At 39.3% G+C, this 22,127-nt stretch overlaps 1 protein-coding gene across 11 annotated transcripts in view; it reads left to right on the top strand.

Moving 5' to 3' along the window:
- LEPR (leptin receptor) overlaps window positions 1–22,127 on the top strand; it is a 156,665-nt gene that overhangs the window by 54,867 nt on the left and 79,671 nt on the right. For 7 of the 11 annotated variants that reach the window (XM_058717095.1, XM_058717094.1, XM_058717092.1 and 4 more), the window contains 3 exons: window positions 6,591–6,776; window positions 7,871–7,919; window positions 9,007–9,051. The gene's annotated coding sequence lies outside the window, so the exon portion shown is untranslated. Of the gene's footprint in view, window positions 1–6,590; window positions 6,777–7,870; window positions 7,920–7,973; window positions 8,664–9,006; window positions 9,052–12,115; window positions 12,257–22,127 lie in introns of those variants that run through there. The other 4 variants (XM_058717096.1, XM_058717093.1, XM_058717097.1 and 1 more) reach the window with 4 other exon arrangements.

The following is a 22,127-nucleotide window of genomic DNA, read 5'->3' as shown; positions in this document are numbered from 1 at the left end:
AACATGGTATCCTGGATAGAATCCTGAATAGAAAAGGGACATTAAGTAAAAAATGTTAAAAATCTAAATAATGTAATGACCAGTGAATCAGTAATCCATCATATTGGGTTTCTTAGTTGTGACAAATGTACCATACTAACACAAGATGTCAACAATAGGGGAGACTGGTTATGGTGTATATGGGAACTCTCTGTGCTGTCTCTAACTTTTTTTATAAAATTAAAATCATTCTAAAATAAAAAGTTTGTTAAAGAAGTAAAAAAAAAAAAAGAAGAGCATAAGAATTTACTGAAGTATTTTAATGTCTAAACTTCCTTATTAGGAGTGTTTGTTTTGTTATCATTTATAACTTGACAACATAATGTTCATTTGTTTTGTATATATTTGTTCCCTTTGTCTTTCATAAAATCATTTATTCACTCAAAAAACATTTATGGAGCAACTTTATGAGTAGAATATTGTATTATATAATGAGGATTATAGAAACTGTCTTCTGGATAATTTGGATTAAATTCTGGTCCTGGAGATAGCACTTTAGTAGGAGGAGTTTTGAATATCATTCCTTTCAAGATAAAATTACTAGCATTTCTAATAGCTAAACTTCACTAGTTGATATTCATTGTCCTGTTTATTAATATTTGGAAACTCAGATTTTCTTTATTTGTTCTTCAGTCTCCTTTCTAAATGTTTAAAGTGTTTTTCTTTTTTGCTTTTTACTACTAGAGTATTCCATATCTCTTTGACATTGCTAATGGGATATGGAATATATAACTGATCAATATCAAGGTAAATTTGCTAAATACCCCTATACCCATAGATACTAATGGTTCCTGTAGAGTACTGGTGCCCCAAACTTAAAGGATTTATGTACAATTAATGTGAAAGTTACAGCAGAGCATATACATTATAAGCTGTCAAATTACTTAGTAGTTCTTTGGCTGCTTAACTGAACTCATTAAAGTCAAACATGCATATGTATGTTTAAATAACACTCCACATCAATTAATTTTTCTGTTTCAGATTTACTGATTCACCCCAATTATCTTGAAAATAAGATACACACACACACACACACACACACACACATTTTCTATTTACTTGTTTATTGCAATACAAAACAGATGCAGGCATGGGTGCCTGGTTGGCTCAGTCAATTAAGTGTCTGACTCTTGATTTAGGCTCAGGTCATGATCTCATGGTTTGCACGATCAAGCCCCATGTCAGGCTCTGTGCTGACAGCATGGAGCCTGCTTGGGATTCTCTCTCTCTTCTCTCTCTCTCTCTCTCTCTCTCTCTCTCTCTCTCTCTCTCTCTTCTGCCCCTCCCCTCCATGCAATTCCTCTCTCTCTCTCTCAAAATAAAGAAATAAACTTTAAAATTTTTAAAAAATAGCAGATGCAATAGGTAAAGCAATCCTCATTTTTGGAGGGATTGTTCATGCTCTGTGAATGGTGAATCAACTCCCTGGATAGTAGGTAACATTTTTACTACATAACTTGTTTTTTACAGCCCAAAACCTCTTCATGTAAATACTCTGAAGTTGCAGCTCCAAGCCTCAGATTCTTTGATATGTGCAGCCCTAATTACCATCATTCTGATCTAAGGTCTTTCCTACCCAGTGTCGTCCTGCAGTATTTCTGATGGACAATCCTTTAGTCTCTATTTAAAAATACCTACTGACGAAGAGCTCATTGTCTCACTGGTAGCCCATTCTGCTTCTAATGGCTATGATAGCTGAAACTGATTCCTTTGATTTGGTTTAAATCTGGCTACCTGTGCTTTCCACTTGCTGATTTTAATTTTTTTTTTTCAACATTTTTTATTTATTTTTGGGACAGAGAGAGACAGAGCTGAACGGGGGAGGGGCAGAGAGAGAGGGAGACACAGAATCGGAAACAGGCTCCAGGCTCCGAGCCATCAGCCCAGAGCCTGACGCGGGGCTCGAACTCACGGACCGCGAGATCGTGACCTGGCTGAAGTCGGACCCTTAACCGACTGCGCCACCCAGGCGCCCCTCCACTTGCTGATTTTAGTTGGCTTACAGGGTCTATATAGAAAAATCTATCACGTCTTCATCGTTGTCTGTTCAGTGTTGGAAGTAAACTATCATTCTTGCCTTTCTCCAAAAGCTAATTATCTCTGATTTCATTTGGCATGCCCGTTAAAGCACAGAGTTCTCTTTCCCTACCCCAGAGACTTGTGTTCATTAGGTCTACGATGGGCCCCAGGATTTTTGTCTGTTTTGTAGTACAAGCTGTGTAGTTTTATCAGCCTGTTTTCTGTACCTAGAATTTGGGGGTCCAGCAGCTTTTTCTATCTCTTTACATGCAAGCTGGCAGAATTTCCACTGTATAAAATTCTCAAGAACCTTATAGGTGTCCTATGTATGTTACAAGGAATTCACTCCAGAAAAGAAGAGGCTTATCCATAGATCTTCCCTAGATAATACCATTTCTATTTGGGGGATATGAGGGAATTTATGAGTCACATACTTAGTCTCTTCAAAGAGCCATTGTGTGACTGAATACTCTGATTTTTTTAGTCTTTCTGAAGTATTAGCAAAAGGTTGACCAGCCATATTTTTGGCCTTCCTGGCCACAAATCTCTCAATGTTTGTACCTTTCAGAGACTGGATGAGCCAAGAATTTCTCAATCATCAAATCCTGGTTCCTTTTTGTTTAATAATTCTTTTTTCAATTTATTTTTTCTTCTTAAATTTTACTGTAGGTAGCAGGAAGAAGCCGGGACACATCTTCAACATTTTACTTGGATATCCCCTCTGCTATATGTCCAATTAAATTGTATCCAAGTTATGCTTTCTACAAAACTGTAGGACACAATCCTGCTAAGCTTTCTGCCACTACATAACAAGGATCTCCTTTCCTCAAATTTCCAATAACACGCTCCCTGCTTCCTTTAAGTCCTCACTATCAGAGTTGTTAACAACTGTCTTTCTGCTAATAGTCTAAGACAGGGTAGGCTTTTTCCATCATGTTTCTCAAAATTCTTCCAGTTTCTGCCCACTGACCAATTCTAACACCATTACCACATTTTTTGAGTTTTTGTTATAGCAGCACTCTGTTTTTAGTCACTAAAATCTTTTGGAGTTCAACTAGAGAAGCAGAACCAGTAGGAGATACATAGTAAGATATTTATTGCAGGGCATATGTGGTTGTAGGGACTAGCTAGGCAGGTCCAAAATCCAGAAAGCAGACTGTCAGGAAAGGCAAGCTGGACTAGTCATGGTCTGAGGCTTCTGTCCACAGGTGGAATATCTTCTTCAGGGAATCCTCAGCTCTGCTTTTTCAGCCTTCCAATGGACTAAATCAGGCCCTCCATGATTATTTAGGATAATCTCTCTTGCTTAAAGTCAGTTGATTATGGACTTTAATCACATCTACAAAACATCTTCATAGCAACACTTAGTGTTTGATTGTATAACTGGACACTGTAGCTGAGTCAAGTTAACAACATCAAAAAGACTATCACAGGGGCACCTGGGTGGCTCAGTTGGTTAAGCATCTGACTTCGGCTCAGGTCATGATCTCCTTGTCTGTGAGTTTGAGCCCCACATCTGGCTCTGTGCTGACAGCTCAGAACCTGGAGCCTGCTTCGGATTCTGGGTCTCCATGTCTGTCTGTCTGTCTGTCTGTTTGTCTCTCCCTCCCCTGCCTGTGCTCTCTTTCTCTCTCTCTTAAAAATAAATAAACATTTTTAAAAAATTAAAAAAAATACCATCACAGTATCCTATATTATACTTCTTTCACTCACCACAACTGCCTCCTCATACACACAACAAAGTAATTTTCACTTGGACGTTCAGGCTTTAAAGGGATTTCTTCTCAGAGATATCTTAAGAATCAAGATAAAATATTTCTATTTTATTGGCTTGTGGCACACAATAGTTCTTCAATTAGTGGTGACAGCTTTATGAGCTGCAAATTATTTCTCCATGAGGACTTAAAAGTTCAATGTACATTAGATATAAATTTCCTTTTGTTGGAAACAGCATTGGCAGTGTTTTAATAGTCTCTCGCCTTGCTGGAGACCAGCAGCACTGACATCACCTGGGAGCTTATTAAACATGCAGACTCTAGGGCCCCACCCCAGCACTACTGAATCGGAATATATGTTTTAAATAGCCCTCATCTGATTCAGGTGCATGTTAAAATTTGAGAAACACTGGTCTGCTGCAATTGCCTAGTTTCTTAACTGTTACTCCTGACATTTGCCTTTTTCTGTCACACTTCACATACCCAGGATGTGCTTTCCTTCTACAAATTTGAAAATAATTTTGGAGTCTAAAAGTTTTCAATATTTCATCATACATAGAGGTTAAATTCCAAATGACCTTCAAAATCCACATGGCCTTCAAAGTTCTTCCTATTAGACTTCTGTGTACTTTTCCAGGTACACTTTTCTGAACACACCCAGGGCTACACTACTGGGTGTGGTTGTAGTACCTTGTGATGTGTAAGGTGCTATGCCTTTTCTTCTCTGTGCCTTTCTTTCCATTCTATGTTCCACTGAATGGAGTGCCCTACACCAACCTGGCTGAACTATGGGAATCCTCCCTTGACTCCTTGAGGGTATAAAGGACCCATGCTGTTTATCTTGGTAATTGTACCTGATAACATAATAGATACTGATTATTTGTTAAGAGAAAAATAAATGCTCAGAGTATGACTACCCAAAATAGTTTCCAGCGATGCTGTGAAAGATAAATATGGTTAACAATAAATAAACATAATAGAGTACTAGGTAACAAGTCCCGTTATAAAGGCATAGTTATTGTCTCATTGCATCTCATGAGATTTCAGAGGGGGTAATTATGATCAACTCCATTTTACAAAAAAGGAAACTGAGACAGAAAGAGGGTAGAGAACTTATTCAAATTCTCATAATTAATGTGCGTAAAAAATAAAACCAACTCAGGCAATTAGATTCCAGAGTCTATGTGCTTGCTATATGGCCCTGGATGCATACAAAAATATTTTTCACAGTCTTTTATAAATGTAAGTGTTAAAGATTTGTGTGGTAATTACACATATAATCAATAGTTATGATTGTCACTTCAGTTTTAAAAACTTTATAGAAACATTTAGCACACCGTAGAAAGGGTGAAGTACTGTTTTAATTAAAACTACATTCAGTTAACAGCAAACCTTTTTGAATGTCTATTGTATTGAGTATCTGTGCTTTTTTGCCTGCTTCCTCTTCAGTAAGGGCACCCTAGTTTTATTTTGGGATACCACTTTTCCCCATTCTAAGTTATTTGGTTAGGGTGAGTGAGATCAACTCTCCTCCCAATCCCTGTTTTCCAGGAGTGCACAGGTGGCTCATACCTGGATGGCCATCATATTCCAGCTCATTAGCCACTGTGACTGGTGCAGGGATGGGCCTATGACCCAAGGAAGCCCAAGAATAAGACTCAATTTGGTACCTATTAATATGCTGGTTGATTGTCTAAAATTATAAGAGGGGAAAAGTGAGAAGGGAAGTCAAAAAGGGAAGAGGTGAACCAGGAGAGAGTAGAGTCACTGAAATCATTGCAAGAGTTTTAAGAAGTGATGCATTAATATTATGAAATTACTAGTTGAATAATGTTTGTTTTTGAAACTATCAACCAAATACTTAGACAAAATATTTTTATTCATTTTAAGTAACTATTACTTCAGTCATGATTGACTGTTCCCAGCAGGATCTGTTTCTGTGTAAATAGGCATATTATTGATTAAAAAATAGAAAATAGATATCTCATTATTTTCTTTTTCAAATCAAAATTTTTCCTTTAAGGACTTTTCTTTCACTCAAGAAAATGCTGAATGAGTCAGAGTGTTAATCTGTTTTCTCTAGTAAATCCTATCTTATTATAGACATGTTTTTCAGTGTGGTAATAATTGCCTAAAAGATTGGTAGTGATTTATTTATACCCATCTACTCATTCAACAGCTCTTTATCAGGCTTCAGATATGCAGCAGGCTTTGTGCCAGAGGGAATGAGACTCAAAGTTGCCCCCTAACCTAGAATATAAGCTCCATAGGAGCCCCTGATGGAGAGCCTGCGGCCTAGTAGACATTCAGTATTGGATCACGTTATCAGAAATCCATACCTACAGATGTGGCGTGGATTTCTGTAGTAATTTAACAATGGTAGGTGCTGAGAGCCACGGTTGGCCTTTAAGTATCACCTGTGACTCAAACATGAATTTCGGGCTTGGGCCTCTGTACTTCTTTTCCTGATGGTAGTTATTCCACGTAATGCTCGGGTTTGATGATACTTATTTTCAGTAGCTTGCAATGAAAGGATAGATTATACTTAGTATCAATATGATTTTGTATAATGGTGTTAAAATGACACCCTGATACCACAGCAGACAATGAATTTGGTCCCTCTTAGTTTACTAGCTTTACTGTGTTGAATGGTGGTTTCCCCCCCAAAGTATGTCCACATTCTAAATCTCAGAGCCTGTGAATATGACCTTATTTAGAAAAAGGGTCTTTGCAGTTGTAATTAAATAAGGATCTTGAGCTGAGATCATCCTGGATTATGTGAATGGTCCCTAAATCTGATGACAAGTGTCCTTGTAGGAGACAGAAGAGAAGAGGACATGGAGGAGAAGGCCATACAAAGATGGAGGCAGAGATTGGAGTGATGCAGCCATAAGCCAATGAATTCCTGGAGCCACCAGAAGCTGGACTAGGCAAGGGAAGTTTCCCTCCTAGACTTTTGGGAAGGAGTGCGGACCTGATTTTGGAGTTCTGGCCTTCAGAAGAGTGAGAGAATAAATTTCCTTTGTTTTAAGCATTAAGTCTGGTTGTTCGTTAAGGCAGTCCTAGGAAACGAATATGCTAGTTCATAAGGGATTATCTAATTAAGGATTCTGTTGTGTTGTTTCATTTCACAATAATTTGGGGAAGTCAGTATCTCTACTCCAATTATTGTCTCTATCTAATGGAGACATTTGTCTCTTTTTTGTGGTTTGATAAAACCCAAAGGTTAATGCTTCTAACCACAGTGCCCCAGAAAGTCCATTCAGGGCGCAAATAGGAAATTTCTTTTCTTTTAAAAAATTTTTTTAGTGTTTACTTTTGAGAGAGAGAGGGAGCACGTGAGCAGGAGAGGTGCAGAGACAGGGAGACAGAGAATCCGAAGCAGGCTCCAGGCTCTGAGCTGTCAGCACAGAGCCCAGTGTGGGGCTCCAACTCACCAACAGTGAGATCATGACCTGAGCCAACCGACTGAGCCACCCAGGCACCCCACAAATAGGAAATTTCAGAATGAAGTGGCTTCAACAAGTGGTCTAGAGATCTAAATGCTCTTCATAAAAGTGTCACTGATTCTGAGAGGATATTCCTATGGGTCAAGTTTCATTTAACAAAGCTCACAAATTGATAAAGTGGCTGGGCCAGGAGCCAAGACACGTTGCTTCTGGCCCTACCCATCTCTGGGCTACTTTCTTGATGTGTCTCTGATGCATCTTCCTATGAGGGTATTAGGCAAGTCCATTTCTAGAGACCTTTGAAAATTAACCATCCACCCAATCCAGAGTATGTCCACTTCCCTTTATTCTTTCTTTCTCTCCCCGTTGGGTTCCTTCATATCACCCCTCATAACTGTTAATGTTATGAACACTTGCTAGTCTGTCATTAGTCCAAGTTGAATGAACATCATAATTGTACGTACCATGTTGTCTGACCCATAGTAGGCCTTCAGTAAAAGTGTATTAATAAATAGACAGATTAGGGAGTGAACGTTTTGAGTGGAGACTTATGAAATGTCTATTACTTAGGGGCCGTATTCTGTTCAAGGACGAATTTTGTTTGCTTGGTTTTTTTTGCTTGCTACATCGAACGCCATTAAATTTCAGGACTGCAAGAGAAGTAAAGTGGTCATTTAGTCCAGCCTAGCACAGACGCGTAAGTGCCCTCTTCAGCCTTCCTGACAGGCATGACCAACATGCTTGGCGGGAACATCCTTGGTGACTTGGTGACAGGAAACTCACTACCTCCGCCCTTTGCCAATTTGCTTTCCTCTCCCACCCCTCTCAGTTATCGCAATCTTTGCTGTAGCATTTTGCGCCCCTGATGCAGCAGAGGCCCGCAAGTCTGGGAGTGGGAGGAACCCGGCTGGAACCCCTACGCCCAGCCGGGAGTCTGAGAAGCCCCAGCTGGGGCTGCGGTGGGCGCGCTGCAGCTAACTGCTGAATGTAGCAGCGGCGCCGCCTTCCTGCTGGGATCGCCTCGCCTCTCCGCCTCCCTCAGGCAGGGGGTCCTCCTTCTCAAGCTCGTCGCTGCTCCAGCCCCAGGGCCACGGCCACGCGCAGCAACGTTCCTCTTCGCAGCTCCGGTCACCTGCACGGCCGCCCTCGGCGCTGGGGTCCGCTGCCCCCGACCCGGAGCTGGGGACCAGGGCGCGGGGCGCGCGCGGGCGGCCGCGGGCTCTTTCCTCCCTTCTCCCCACCCCACGCGCTCCCCCTCGGCCCCTCCTCCCCACACTCCGCTGCCCTGCGCCCTCCGGAGAGTTGTCCGGCACCTTGGGCGAGGAGTTCGGAGCTGCCCCGCCGCAGAGCCCGCGCGGCCCGCAGAGCGCGAGCGACGCAGGGGCCGGAGCCCCGCCGCCGCCATCTCTGCCTTCTGTGTGAGTTGGACCCCGGGAACGAGGTGGGACCCGCTTCTCTCTCCTCCACCCCTTACTGCCACCTTTCCCGCTCTCGGACACTGGAGGAGCGGGACGCTGGGGCCCGCGTGGCCGGCGGGGAGCCCGCGGGCCACTTGGGGGCCGGGAGTCAGGGGACAGCCCGGTGGCGCCAGGAGGGGACTGCGCCCGGGGGCGGTGGGAGGGGCGGCAGGGGCTCTGGGTCTCCCCCGCCCCGGCCGGGGAGCGGGAGGCTCCCGGGGCGGGCGGAAGACAGGGACGCGCGGCTGTCGACAGCCGGCCGCACGTGGGCGCGCACCTGCCAGGCGCCACCGAAAGGCTGCGCCACCCAGCCAACTTCTTTTCCAGGTCTCCTTCCTACTTTGGAAACTGAAAGGACTGCGACATAAACCAGTAAGCCCTGGGGCTCGGGGAAGGGTTTGTTGGTTTGGCTGCCCAAAGAACAAACTTGTGCTTCAGGGGTGGTTTAAATGCCAGCTTCTCTTTTTCCCCCTCTCCCGCTCTCCCCAAGCAAATGTAAAAAACGAAACAAAATAAACCCAATCCCGACCAAAGCGCTTATTTATAGGGATTCGTAGAGGTGAGAAAAATAGACCTAACTGAGGAATCATTGGGAACCCCAGGTACGGTGAGGCCGTCTAAGAAATCGGTTGTTGGTGGTGCTATTTCTAGAACTTGTGTTTGCAAACAGGCTGGCTCTGTTAAGCCTGAGAGTTCCTTCTGTTGAGGGGCTGCCTGGAATGCCCTCTGTTAACACGTATTTCTGTACGTATTAAGGTATATTGAAACAAATACTCTTTCAGAGTCAGAATATCTGGATTTTGACAAGATTTGCCATTTATTATCCGTGACAGCTGTGGTTAGCTTCACCTCTCTGGGCCTCATTTTCCTCATTTGTCGAATTAGAGGGTTGAGTTAATATTCTAGGGGCCTTTTAAAATACTTCAGGTATTTTCCAACTTAAAAATGTATAATTCTGTGACTCTTTAACATGTCACAAACATTAGATTCATAATTTCATGAGCATTTGTTTATATGCATTTATGACTTGTGCTTTTAGGGTTTTCCCACCCCAAATCAAGAGAAAAACGCTTGGGGCGCCTGGGTGGCTCAACTGGTTAAGCGCCTGACTTAATTTCAGCTCAGGTCATGAGGTCGGTTTCAGGAGTTTCAAGCCCCACCTCAGGCTCTGCCCACTGATCTGCCTGCCAGCCTGCCTGGGATTCTCCCTCTCTCAGAGAGAGAGCGCTCACTGTCTCTCTCAAAATAAACTTGAAAAAAAGAGAAAAAGGCTTATAAAAGAGTTCAGAAATGTATAGTTTATATGTAAATATTTAGATCATCTCTCACTCTAAGGAATTATGTTCAACTTGAAGGCAACATTTATGACACTGCAACCGAAACATGTGGCCTTAGCACTGCACTTACTGTCTCTTCAGTATATTTGGAGGAAGTAAAAATTGTTTTGGAGGAAAGCAAAATTGCACCTTTCCTATCAATTACTCGTCTTGACCAACATTTGTTACTTTTTAGCATAAAGTTGTGTGCAGAATATTAAAAAAATGGTTTCAGACCATTTCAGAACCTCTCTGAAATTAAACTCAATAGCAGAGATGCCAATTTTAGTAATGCACTTTAGTTGTCTTGGAATGAAGCCCAGAAAATAGCAAAGGTTAACTAAATAGATAAACCAGAAATTGGGAATTGACACACACACACACACACACACACACACACACACACACACACACACGCATGCGCACACACACACATACAGTTGTCAGAGAAGTGTGTGCTACAGTGTCAGTGAGCCTTTTATTTACTTTTGATAAAAACAACAGACAGCCGTTGGTCTGTTTAAGCGCACAGAGGCTGTGAGAAAGAGGGGCTTTTGTTGTTACTTGTAACATCAAATTATTGCAGATGCAGTCATCAGTAGTTAGATTTAAAAGTGGGGGCGCCTGGGTGGCTCAGTTGGTTGTGCATCCGACTTGGGCTCAGGTCATGATCTCACGGTTTGTGAGTTCGAGCCCCGCGTCAGGCTCTATGCTGATAGCTCGGAGCCTGGAGCCTGCTTCAGATTCTGTGTCTCCTTCTCTCTCTGCCCGTCCCCTGCTTGTGCTCTGTCTCACCCTGTCTCTCAAAAATGAATAAATGTAAAAACAAAAAATTAAAAAAGAAGAATAGATTTAAAAGTGTTTCAGCCTCTTTTTGGTGGCTTTGATGTAAAATAAAATAATGTGTTTCCACCCAGCCTGTGCTGCGCATGTAGTTTGGGAGAGTGGAATGGATTTGAAGTACACTGTTCTTCTATGAACACAGCCACTTATTTTCATTGCTTTTTCCCCTGTGGGCTGGAAGTATCGTCAGTCAATCTGGCATTTGTCTTCCCTCATATTCTCTGGTGAAGTAGATGATCATCTCCTTTAAGAGAGATGCTCAAAGAGTTACGTGAATTGGTTGTTGAATGAATAGAGAGTAGTTGAACTCAAATACCCTGCCTTCTAGGCGCTTATTGGAAAACAGTAGATGGATCTGACTGCTTAAGGTCTATAGCCAATTCATTCACGGCTTGGGAGCATCCCCATGGTTGGCCGAAGCACTGTTCATCTTTTGTGATGAATTTACCAAGAAAAAAACCAGTCATGTCTTTACACTTAGATCACTATTATATAATCAAATGGTTTTTGTTTGTGAAAAGCAATCTCTCTGGGGGCCTTGGAAATAAAACTCTAAAATATCCAGAAAAAAAAATAAAGAAGAATTGTCTTGGCAGGTACTGTATTGCATTTTTCATACTGAGAACCAAACACACATATGAAAAAGAAAAAAAAAAACCAAAACCATATCCTGTGGAGTTGAAAATGAAGAAAAGGGCTTATGGTCTCCTCTAATTCTTAAGATTTTATGTGATTTACAAATTCCGCTTTTAATTAAAACAGAAAGGCACAAATGTTTACCTATTGGACAGACCTAGTACATGTAACCTTTTGGAGGTTCAATTCAAATTTGGCCTGGTTATAATTTGGAATATTTCCTCTCACATACTTTTTATTAAACCTTTTGTGACGCAGTGGTGATATTATCTGTTGTCTTTTCACACACGTGATCTTATTCATCTTTAATTTTTTAACCATTTGAATATATATATATATGACATATATAGAGAGAAGGGGTACATAAAAATGTGCTGGTTGACAAATAATATAGCACATCATTCCAACAGATGATAAGGCAAATACCTTATCATGAGTGAGAGAACATGCCAACATCTAGAAACTTCTTGCTTGTTCCTTCCTGATCACAAATTTAGTTTTACCTTAAAAAAAATGTTGTATTCACTTAAGAGGCATTCTTTCATGGATTCTCTTGCATTATGTCTTTGTGAGATTAAGCCATTTCTTCATTCCCCTTTAAAGCAAAAGCTGTTTTTTTAAGTTTATTTCTTTTGGAGGGGGAGGGGCAGAGAGAGAGAGAATCCCAGCAGGCTCCTTGCCGACAGTGTGGAGCCCAACCCAGGCCTTTCTCTAAAGAACCATGAGATCATGACCTGAGCCGAAATCAAGAGTTGGATGGCTTAACCAACTGAGCCACCCAGGTGCTCCAAAATTGATGTCTCTTAAATATTTGGTCCTAGAATCCATGACTGTCTCCTAGTATAATAGGTCTTCTCTGATATAAGAAATGTAAATTTTCTCTGATGTTTTCCTTAGGAGTTCTTGAACATCTTCTTTATTACAGGAACCGCATATTTAAAAAATTACTTTAAACCATATCTTTAAAAAATTCATTGTCTGTTTATTGATGCCATATAGACATAAACTTGACCTTTAAACAGATTTTCAAAATAATAGCTCCATTGGACTGTAATTCACATTCATAATGTTCATCTTTTTATGGATACTATTCACTGGTTTTTAATACATTAACAGATTTATGCAACCATCACCACTGTCTAATTTTGGAACATTTTTATCACTCTCCGCAGAAACTCTGTACCCATTAGCACTCACTCTCCAACCCCCCTCCTCCCATCTCTCAAAATCACTGATTTACTTTCCGTGTTTACTGATTTGTCTATTCTGGGTATTTCACGTAAATAAAATAATGGGGCCTTTAGTGACCAAATTCTTTCACTGAGCATGTTTCCGGTGTTCATCTGTGCTGTAGCATGGGTCAGTACTTCATTCCTTTTTTATGGCCAGATAATATTCCATTATATTGGTATACTACTTTTTGTTTATTCATCATTTGGTGGACATTTGGGTAGTTTCCACTTTTTGGCTATTATGAATAATGCTGCTATTAACATATGTGTGCTCATTGTTATGTGAATATATGTTTTTATCTCTTTTGGGTATATACCTATGAGTGGAATTGCTGAGTCATATGGCAACACTATGTTTGACACTTAAAGATCTGCCAAACTGTATGCCAGAGCAGCTTTCATCCTTTTATATTCCGCCAGCAGTGTGACCCTTGAATCTACATTGCCAACATGCCAAGCTCATTAGACATAGCAATATTGGATATGTAGTGAAAATTACTGTCAAATTTAAGTTTCATGGGCTTGGAAGTTTAAAATCTTTTTCAGAACTGTGAACACTTAATATGTTCAAGGTAGACTATAAGAAATTTTTGTGGATATTGATTCTCATTGAATGAAAGTCAGCAAGTCACACATTCTTCTATTAACTTAGTAGGTTTATGGGTACCAAGTAAAGTCTTCCCCAAAGTGAATATAGTCTACTTTCAGTTAGTGCAGTCTCTCAGTGATCTGCTCCGCTGGGTGTGAGCTGTGGCCCTGGCCAGCACAGCATGGAGACTTGCCCAGGAGAGCACAGAGCTTGGGAAGCCCCTGCCTGGTGGGCGAGTGGATGATCCTGAAGATGAGAGTCATGTATTTGAATCACACTAGAGTACTATGGACTAGCAAAAGAAGATGACCTAACTAGAGACTCTCTTAAGGGGCATCGTGTTACTCATCTTAAAGTCTTTGCCAATTAATGGGAAGAAATCCAGAAACAATATAGACTTATAAATGTGTATTCATATGGGTATAATAGTGAATGAGAAAGAGAAAGAGATGGAGTAGGGGGTAGAGAGAGAGAGGCTTTACTCCTGGGCCAATAATTTCTTTAAGGTTTATGGGAACATAAACATTTTTATCTGTTTTTACTAGATAGTGGCTAAAGATTTGAGATAAATAGAGCTTCAGGAGCTTCTATATTGGTATTATAATAGGCTTTAAAAATGTGAACTCATGTTTAAGAACAGCTGCTACCAAATATTTGTTTTGTGAAGGCATAAGACAACTTAGTTTTTCTCAGAATTATATTTTCTCATTTTACTTTAACTAGCAGCTGTTATTTGGGTGTCTAAACCTATGAAAATTGAGAAACTATGAACATGGGATCATTGAACAATTGGATTTTTGTATGCACCAACAAAATTTCTGAACCAGTCTGGTCAGTGGTCGGGAGATGAGAGAGAAAATAAATTATAAGCACACATAGATACACACACACACACACACACACACACACACACACACACTGTCTAAGCAGAGAGAGAAAACATACTGACGTATACATAATACACACCCAGTAATTGTAGTTGCTATATTATTAAGATGCTATCTTTTGGAATTATGACGTATACCTATCATGTTAGACATATGCAGGAGGTAGCTGGCTGTATCTCTAGTGAGCTAAGTGTCTAGTAACCGCACTGCTAGTCACAGATTTGATTTGGGGGGAGAGAAGGTTTTTGCATGGAACAAGCAGGATGTAAAAAATGTTCTTTCTGTGTGAAACAGTCATCTGGGCAGGCAGTTTCTTGGTCTTTTGATTCTCAACGTGCAAATCAGTTCTCACATAGGAGTTCCTATTGTCTGTGATTGATATTCTTTGGCTTATTTGTTTTTACGGACCATAGGTCCTGTGGGTATCTTTCTTCTAAACTTAAAATATGTTTCATATGCCTTCCTGTTCTTCAAGGGGGCAGTCAACTTGACCCTCCTCTGTGGCACTGGTTATGATTTCTCCACACAAGAAGTAATCTGTCTGATTTCTCCTAATTACCACTCTGTCTAGATAGTTGTAATTCTGTAAATCTAGACATCATGGATTTTTAAGATATACTACCATTTTTGTATGTCCAAGAAAGAAAAGACTCTGCCTATATATTTGACAATGCTTTCTCTTTCTTTAGACTTTTTGTCTTATATCTACTGGAAGAGCTCTTTTAGAATTATTTAAATAAAGATTTTTGTTTAAATCATATCACTCATAAGAAAAGTACAGATCAAAGAAATTGGTTAAGGAATTCTTTTTCATATTCAGAATCTGGTGGGGTTTTTTAAATTGCTTTTCAACTCAGTGCTGTTGATGTCAACATTTTTCTAAACGGTAGCATATTCTGGGTTATCAAGAGTATTTATGATATAGCACTTAATAAAACAATGCTTCACTGTTGTTTCTTAGATTTTCTACCAGTGTGGTCCATTTTGCAGATTTTATGCTGGCTCTTTATATGATCTTCCCATAAGATGTTAACATAAGGTTTTCAGACAATGCTCAGGGCTCCTATTCCTTCCTCAAACGGCCTTTAAATAGTTTGTTGATCGAAATATTGATGGGTTAAAATTGTCAAGTCTGTCAGGAGGAAAGCGCCCCAGTTTGTCTGTAGGCAATCAATGACAACTAGATCACAGCTGCTACTAGGCTATCGGTAGTTGTGAGATGACATTGATTTTAACAAAGATTTTGATGTCGGAGGTTTTAAAATATTGTGAACCTTAAAATAAGAAGAAATACAACACTCCTGTCTTCTTTTGTATTTGTTGGAGTTCAACTAAAATTTACTTCTGTGAACCTTTTGTTGGCCCCTAGGACTTTGTTAGTAGCTATTTTCTCTGAAATCTCATAGCCCTCTATTTAATTAAAAGGACTAAATAATAATTATACATGAAAATAATCCATGCACATGGTGACAAAAAACTACTGCAATAAAAAAAAAGTTCTAGTCCCCCTGCCCCTCTACCCTCACTGTGCCAGCGCTGACCTTGGGAACAACGAACTTGATCCATTTCTGGTTTTGGTTCTTAGACCTCTGACTACCTATGCTGGGCTAAATAATATTCTTTTAGGGACTTCTTTTCTTTTCATTTATCAACTTTAAACAGATACCATCACAGAAGAGAATTTAGCCTACTAATTTTGCCTTCTTTCTTTCTTCATTCCTACATATAATTATATTAATTTTCTGAGTGTTTTAATTGGTTACATTTGTAATTCCCTCCACCATTTCTGTTCTATTCACTACAGACATTTTCTGTTGACTTCCTACAGTATGAGGTTGGGATATGTCATATTTCATAAGCCTTCCCACTATCTCTCCTTATATAAATATGCCACCCAAGTTTTGGAACTGTATAGTGAGAATATTGTTATATTTCATGTTTAGTATTGTAATTAATTAAATCTTTTGTTTTTGTGTATTGGCTGAGCCAAACAGTTGAAAAATTGATAAATAGCATTAATGTTATTATGACCTCGTAAATATCACTCACTACAGAATCAAGAAGCGTTCCAGGATTCATTTCATTTTAATATGACTGCTTAGCTACCCAAAGGCGAATATTCCTAGAATCAAGGTTGAAGCCATTCTTCCTTCTTTCAAATGGACTCTTTAATTCCAGCGCTTAGTCAAAATTATGCCATTTGGAGACACCTAGCTGGCTCAGTAGGTAGAGCATGCAACTCTTGACCTCATATTCGTGAGTTCAAGCCCCACATTGGGTGTAGAGCTTACTTTAAAAAGGAAAATTATGCCGTATTTTATTTTGGTTCATATTTAGATCAGGACTTTTTGTAAGCCTTTTCCAATAAACTTTTTTCTTATTGGGACAAGGTAGGTGGGCCTACTTTATTATATCCTTAATTTTTCAGTTTTTTATTCATTCTCTTTATTTTTTTTTGGAATCCATTTCGTTCTTCTTTTTGAAGTCCATGAACTCATATTCTTATTTGGCCTAGTGGCTACAATTTTGAAATAGGACTTCCTTTTTTCCCCTTGTGCTATTCTGTGTTTCTGTTTTTTTTTTTTTTTTTTTAAAGTTTATTTATTTTTTGAGAGAGAGAGCAGGGGAGGGGCAGGGGGAGAGAGAGAGAGAAAGAACAAACCCCAAGCAGGCTCCACACTGGTAGCGTGGAGCCTGATGTGGAGCTTGAACTCCCGAACTGTCAGATCATGACCCGAGCCAAAATCAAGAGCTGGATTCTTAACTGACAGAGCCACCCAGGAGTCTCTGTTTTGTTTTGTTTTGTTTTTTAAATTAAATTTTGCCGCTTCAGAATCATATGATGTATTGAGTTGTCTCAATTCCCGCCTTCCTTCTGGCTGTTTACTTTCGAGGGTCATCTGCTATCTGTACTGGTCATTGTCAAGTCTGTACTCATGATTTCCTGAATCTTTAGTCCCTGAATCCCTTTTTCTTGGTTACTTCTCATTTTGCTGGACTATGTTATAAAATTATTTCTGAGAAAGAGATTTATAGGATATAAATTTTCTAAGTCATTGTGTTATTGAAAATATATTTGCTGTGCTCTGATAACTTGCTTGACGGGCTAATAGCATTTTCCACTGTAAATCATTTTACATCAGGTGTTACTGGATTATCTTCTACTGTTCATTGTTTTGGTATGAAACATTTGCTTCCATTCTGTTTCTCATACCTTTAGAGGTTTTTTCTTTTCTGGAAACGTTTCCTATCTTATCTTCTTTGCTCTTGCAATTTCTTAGTGATATATTTAGCAATGGGTATTTTTCTATTCCTTCTCTTTGGACTTGGTGGACTTGGTGGACCCCCCCGCCTTCAGTTTGAAGACTGTGTCTCTTGTCACCTCTGGAAAAGTTTTTCATGTTATTTCATTGATCATTTTCTCTTTATTCTCTTTTTCTAGAAATACTGCTGACTGGATATGGATCATTTGAACTTTTCTTTTTTTTAAAACATTTTGTTCTCTTTATTTCTTTTGGGGGAAGAATTAATTATGCAAATGTGTTTTCTAAGATTTCTATTGAAAAATGTTTTCACAGCTAAGCTCTTTCTTCCTCTGATGATTCCTTTGTCAGAACAATCTTTGAAAGTGTGGATGCAAGGTCTTCTGAAATGTCCTTGAAGACACTCATGAACATTTGTTAAAGCTATTTTTTCTGTTCTGATTTATCTAGGTCCCTGTGGTAGGTTTTCTTTTTTCTTTCCTTCTTTTTACACAATATTTCCATGATGCTGATGTCTTCCTGTCTCCATTCAGCATGGCTGTTAAGGAGAGAAGTAGGAGGAATGTGAATTCTGTGCATATGGGCAGTGTTTGTCAACTGTTAGGCTTTCTTTTAGGCACTTGGGGAGCTACCTTTTGTGCTGAAGGCCTGTCCCCCTAAATGTCACAACATGTAAGTTTTTTACCCTGTTGGTGTGAAGTCTGTACTAAAAGCCCAAGTTCTCCTCAAATAACTTACACGTTTTAGCTCTTTAACATATAGAAGTATACGGAACAAGTTTTTGTCCTTTGGCTATTTGTCATCTTTGAGTATTTTGTCTATGTTTGGGGAATTCCTCACTTTATAAATCCATATTTTCCCAAATTTCCTGGCTGCCTACACACAGACTGTGAACTATTCTTTATCAATAAGAGCTGTTCATGCCAGATCTTAGATCAGAAGTGTGGGATATGGAGGAGCAGATGGCCTCAGAGGAACTCAGAGGTAGTAGGCATCGAGATTTCAGTCATAACGTGCAATGCCTTGGCGTGGTGGCAGAGCTGTCTTTTCTAGAGCAATTTACGTGGAATTTTGGGTGTAGTTCTTGGCTGAGGGCTTTATTAGGTTTACTGGATCTCACTGAGGCTCAGTGAGGTACCCAATAATCTTTAATAATTTTTTATTCTATTTAAACTACCCTGCTTGTTTATAAACCACTCCTCTGACAATTATGGGGAGTTAGATTTGGCTGCTGTGAATTGTTTATAAGGGGATAAAGAAGTCAGATATTACATCTACAAACCAAAGCCTTCTCTTCTTTCAGCCCCACGTCACCCTGCCCTTTACAATTCAGAACACCTCCAGAGTTTTCTAAATAAATTTGTTTCTTCATTGATGACAGCTCTTTCCCCAAATATCCTAGGTAGTCACTTCCATCATTCTACTTTTTCTTTGTCTTCCAGAAATGTGTTTAAATCTCTTTTTTGCTGCTGGTCCCCTCTCATTTTCTCTGTTCTAGTGGGTTGATAATGATTTACTTTCTGTAATTCTAAAGGCATCTCAGGAATAAGAAAATCAGTTTATTCAGTTTATTGTCTTGAATCTGAAGTCCCATGGTACTTTATTCATATTGGTATTATAAAATTTTGACATGTAAAAAGGTCATAAAACAATGTTACTTATTAAAGTATATGATGATTTCTTATTTATTTTTATATTTCTAGTACCCTGTGTGGTAACATATTTTACCAAATATTTAGTTAATATTTAAATGAGTTAATTTATATAGAGATTTTTAAATTACTTTGTAGGTAAGATGCCTATTCTGACTGCTTTGTTGACTTTATGGCACTTAAGTCTGTGAATCATAGCTCATCTCTCTTCATTTTCAAGGAATTAATTTGCAACAAGATCACACAGTTAGAGTCATTAGAAATTAAAACACTTGAAATTAAGTTTTCAAAGTGACAAATGTTTATGCCAAGATGATGAAAGTTTTTTTTTTAATTTTTTAATTTTAGAGGTGCAGAGAGAGAGAGAGAGCATGCGTGTGCATGCTGGGGATAGAGGGGCAGAGGAGAGAGAGAAAATCCCAAGCAGGCTCCACACTCAGGAGTCAAACATGGGGCTCAATTCCATGACCCTGGGGTCATGACCTGAGCTGAAATTAAGAGTGGGATGCTTAACTGACTGAGCCACCCAGGCACTCCTAAATTATGGTTTGATCTTCTAAGCTTGATTTTAAAAGTTGAGCAGGGGCACCTGGTGGCTCAGTTGGTTCAGTGACTCACTCTTGGTTTTGGCTCAGGTCATGATCCCAGGGTCGTGGGATCGGGCCCCACATCGAGCTCCATCCTGAGTGTGGAGCCTGCTTGGGATTCTCTCTCTCTCTTCCCCTCTGTTCCTCTACCCCCATGCACATACTCTCTTTCTCCCTCTAAAATAAGAACAAATAAATAAATAAAAATTAAAGAAAAATTTAAGTCTTTGACAACTATGTAATGGGAAGGAATAACATGACCAATTTCTGTCCTAAGTGAAGAAATAAAAGTAAACAGAACTAAGATAACAAGGTTAGTAGAGCTAGACCAAGCTATATTTATTTTGACACTTGAAGAAATAGTGTTTTTCGTTTATATTTAAACAAAATACTTAAATGTTGTTTTTTAAGTGAAAGATGGGTGCCTCTCTAGCAGAAAGTAAAAGCAAGAATTAGTGGCAGATGGAACTCATTGAGTTTACTCATCAAGACAACAGAATTGTCAGAATTGCTTTTCTTACTCATAAACTTTTCTACAAACTAGAGACTTTGTGAGATCATTAGAGCAAGTTGTAAATAATTTCTTTTTCTTCCCACTCATTCAAACATTAATTGAGTCTATTCTGCTTTATATTTAAGTAGAATTTTATACATAAAAATACACAAAGAATTTTCCATGATAGTTATAGCTGAAGAGTTAGTGATATAATATGCTTACTCTGTTGTATTATGAGTCAGTTAAGTGTACAACTTTGGCTCAGGTCATGATCTTGTGGTTCGTGAGTTGTAGCTCTGCATCAGGCTTTTTGCTGACAGCTCAGAGCCTGGAGCCTGCTTCAGATTCTGTGTTTTTTTCTCTCTCTCTGCCCCTCCCCCACTCGCACTCTGTCTCTATTTCTCTCTCTCTCAAAAATAAACATTAAAAAAATTATAGAAAAGGGTGAAATTTGAATTACTGACTGCACATCCAGGTATTATGGAGGGATCATTTAGGTCAGACTGTGGATGAATCTTTGTATACTTTATGGAGATTTCAAATAAAACACTTAAGTGTTTTAACTGTCAACATAGAATTACTACATTCCAGGGGGAATGTTAGGCAATATTATCTCAAACTCCTCACAATTCGGTGTCTATCAATGGCTCGATTCATAGGAGCTATACTTATGGAGGATTGACGGAGGAGTGTGAACTCTGTTCATTTAGCTACATCAGGACTTAATATGGGAGCTTTGAATAAATTTCAGAGAATTTGTTAACCCTCTGATATTATAGGCGTAATTTTGTATATATGTGTCTCTTCCTGGCAGTTGGTACCTTGCTCTCACCAACTTCTCAACAAGATGCATATTTAAAAATGGTTAAGAATCACCATTCTGAAATTTTCTCTGGAATTAAATCTGGTTCTCAAAGATGGGTTTTTATTAGAATGCCTCTTTAATTTTTTTTTTAATTTGAGTATAGTTGACACATAAAATTACATTAGTTTTAGATGTACAACATAGTGATTCAATAAGTTTATACATTATGCTATGTTCACTACAAGTGTAACTACCATCTGTCACCATATAACATTATTACGATATCCTTGACTATATTCCTTATGCTATGACTTTTATTCCTGTGACATATTCATTCCATAACTGGAAGCCTATATCTCCCACTCTCCTTCACCCATTTTGCCCATCCCCCCAGCTCCTCCCTGGCAAACATCAGTTCTCTGTATTTAGAGGTCTTATTCTACTTTTGGTTTGTGTATTCATTTGTTTTGTTTTTTAGATTCCACATGAGTGAAATCATATGGTATTTGTCTCTCCCAGTTTAACTTACTACACTTAGCATCCATGTTGTAACAAATGCAGGGTCTCATCCTTTTTTATGGTTGTATAATATTGTGTGTGTGTGTGTGTGTGTGTGTGTGTGTGTGTGTATCACATCTTTGCTGTCCACAGAACACCTCTTTTAAAGATTGCTGTTATTTTCTTGGTATGATGCTACCAGCCTATTTTTAAGAATATATCAAGAAAGAGTCGTATCATGCATTCATTCACTCACTCATTCAGTGAGTGTATAGAGAGCCCCTACTATGTGAGAGGCAGGCTTCTATGTGAGAAGGATATAATGATGAAAGGAAATAGTAAAAAAAAAATCCCTTGGTCTAGTGGAGTTTATATTCTAGTGGGGAGAGTTAAACAATAAACAAGAAAAACAAGTCATATTCACATTAGACAGTGCGAAGTAATAATAAGAAAATTCAGCAGATATGACATGCTGGGTTGAAATTGTAGATGGACTAGTCAGGAAAGGCTCCTCTGAGAAGGTGACTTGAACAAAGAGAAGAGCAGTGGTTGATGAGGTCAGAGAGGCAGTAGAGATCCAGGACCTTGTAGTTCTGTGCAGGACTCGGACTTTTATGCAGAGTGAAAAGGAGAGTATGACCGTG

Source organism: Neofelis nebulosa, chromosome 2 (assembly GCF_028018385.1).
Source record: "Neofelis nebulosa isolate mNeoNeb1 chromosome 2, mNeoNeb1.pri, whole genome shotgun sequence".
Classification (NCBI taxonomy): Eukaryota; Metazoa; Chordata; class Mammalia; order Carnivora; family Felidae; genus Neofelis; species Neofelis nebulosa.
This window is presented reverse-complemented; position numbering and strand designations above follow the sequence as displayed.